At 35.7% G+C, this 2771-nt stretch overlaps 1 pseudogene; it reads left to right on the top strand.

Moving 5' to 3' along the window:
* Window positions 1-222: 222 nt before the first annotated feature.
* LOC135707025 (uncharacterized) lies at window positions 223-2276 on the top strand (annotated as a pseudogene).
* Window positions 2277-2771: the final 495 nt, after the last annotated feature.

The following is a 2771-nucleotide window of genomic DNA, read 5'->3' as shown; positions in this document are numbered from 1 at the left end:
ATTTCGCCAGCTGCAGTGACAGTAATGGTATCGTGGAACGATTCCACAGCACCTTACTGGAAATGTACATGGCAAACAGACAAAAAGTTGAAAATCTTACTCTATACGAAGGTCTTGCCATGGTAACAGCAATATACAATGACACTACCCACACGACAATAAATCTAAAACCAAGAGAAGTGATCTTTGGCACTTGCACTTCTCTAGATCCCATAGAAATCAACCTCTGTAAACAAAAAAGTCTACAAAATGCAAAAGACGCTATGACAATCCAGGCAAACACACATAATACAAAAATAGCATTAATTTCCAATGACAAATTCAAATTATTAAACAGAAATCGACTCTTGGTCAAGGGGAAGGCCAAACCCACACCAAGTAGTAATAGATATCGACTTATTGACGTTACAATTGAAAACGACAAAACTGTTACGGACCAAGCAGGGATAAAGACGCATAAAAAACATATCAAAAAGAATTTTACGGACGACTAAAATCTAGACTATCTATTTACAGACTATGGCTGTGGCTCTGGACGACAATTACTTGCAAAATTCTAGTACACGACCTGAACAGGAGCCCAGCCGCCATTATAAACCTCGGTAAGGCCCATATTAGTAATAATTATCTTAGAATACTGCACCGGGTTGAACTCATTCAGATTCAAAATTCTATAGAAACCCTAACATTTCAAGCTAAATCTAGGATTACTTCACAAGACTTCCTTAGTTCAATTATTCATGCAAAAATCACTAAGTTAGAGCAAGCCTTTCTAAAGCTTAAACCATCTACTAGGACTAAAAGATGGGAACAATTAGGATCAATTTGGAAATATATTTCCGGTAGTCCGGATGCCGAAGACTTACGGATCATTAACACAACTTCTAATTCTTTAATTAATGAAAATGAAAAGCAGATCAGAATAAATCATATGTTTGAAAATAGAATTCAAAACATGACCAGAAAATTAAATAATGTAGCAGATCAATTGAATGACATAGCATCAGAAAATAGAAAAGATTTTGGATTGGTTTACTCTTTTGCTTAGACGAACTTACACAACAGCTAGAAAATTTAGAAGAAGCTATTGTTTTGGCCCAACATGGCATCCCGAGTAGCAGAATCATCACCGCTGCGGAGATGACGAAGATCCAAAGTCTCCTGGAAGGAAGTGGTCTCATCGTAGGAGCCCTAGATTTCGCTAGTGCTTACGTCGTGTCATCAAAGGAATCAATTGCCTACATCTTGAAGATTCCAAGGATCAAGGATGCGGAATATAGTCTCTACTACATTGAACCGGTAACATTCAACAACTCACGTATTCACATATCAACAAACTATTATCTGCAAGGACAGACATCATTTGCCTTAAAATCATTATGCACGATGAGCAGAAATATTTACATCTGTTCAAACTCACAACTGGAGCCAATGACAAGTTGTATTCAACAGCTGATGAAAGGTGAGCCAACCCAATGCCCTATGGAACGTACATACACCAACAATATCATTAAAAGAATCGACGATTCAAATATCATAATCAATGATGCGGAAGTAACAATAACTTCGAACTGCTCATTGAACAACAGAAAACTCAAGGGTTCTTTCCTTGTCCAGTTTTCCAACTGTACAATTTTTATCAACGACGAAATGTACTCAAACGTTAACAAGGAGATCCGGTTGGCATCGTTCAAACCAACCACGGGATTGAAGGTAAATTCTACAGCGCTGGTGAACAAATTCCCTATCGAATATTTACAGACATTACATTTGGAACAACGTGATCATATCGATCACATCAACCTAAAGACGGACAATATACATTGGAAGCTCAAGCTCATCGGGTGGTCATCGCTTGGTTTTGGCTTGTTAATATCAATCATTCTTATCGCAAAGGTATCATTCTGGATCTGGAAAATGACTGTACCGAGATCATCAACATCCTGTCGGGAGGAACTTCAAGACCATCGTAGCGAGGAGATAACAACGGAACCGGAGAGGAGAGAGTACCCGAAGATTTCAATGGTGCCGCAGGCGTAACACCAGGACGAAGAAAGCCGAGGACGACTTTCAACCCAGGGGGAAGCCGTTAGGAAATGCAGCAGGCGCATCGTGCCACGTTGCGCGCCAAACAGTGGTCAGGCTCGCTCTCTTTTTCATTCGGTTAGTCGTCGGTGCAGTAAGTCAGGTTAAATTAGGTGAAAAGTGAATAAGAATAACCTTAGTGCTTAGTGAAGTACAGTGCTTTGTGTTTTTTAAAAAGAAAGGAAAGAAAGCTCATTTCCTTACTAAGTTATATTAAAATTAAGTTAAGGTTTATGTTAAAGTTAAGTTAAAGCTAAGTTATGTTAAAGTTAAGTTAAAGTTAAGTTAAAGTTATGTTAAAGTTATGTTAATGTTAACTTAAAGTTATATTAAAGTTAAGTTCAAGTTAAAGTTAAGTTAAAGTTAAGTTAATTTTAAGTTAAAGTTAAGTTAAAGTTAAGTTAAAGTAAAGTTAAAGTTAAGTTAAAATTAAGTTAAAGTTAAGTTAAAGTTAAGTTCAAGTTAAGTTAAAGTTATGTTAATGTTAAATTAAAGTTATGTTAAAGTTAAGTTCAAGTTAGAGTTAAGTTAAAGTTAAGTTAAAGTTAAGTTGAAGTTAAAGTTAAGTTTAAGTTAAATTTAAGTTAAGTTAAGTTTACGTTATGTTAAAGTTAAAGTTATGTTAAAGTTAAAGTTAATACTTAAGTTAAGGTAAAGTTCAGTTAATTTAAGGATAAAGTTATGTT

Source organism: Ochlerotatus camptorhynchus, unplaced genomic scaffold (assembly GCF_037179485.1).
Source record: "Ochlerotatus camptorhynchus isolate MF236.1 unplaced genomic scaffold, CSIRO-AGI_Acam_v1.1 ptg000301l, whole genome shotgun sequence".
In the NCBI taxonomy this organism is placed as follows: Eukaryota; Metazoa; Arthropoda; class Insecta; order Diptera; family Culicidae; genus Ochlerotatus; species Ochlerotatus camptorhynchus.
The sequence above is the reverse complement of the archived record's forward strand: the minus strand, read 5'-3'. Positions and strand labels throughout refer to the sequence as shown.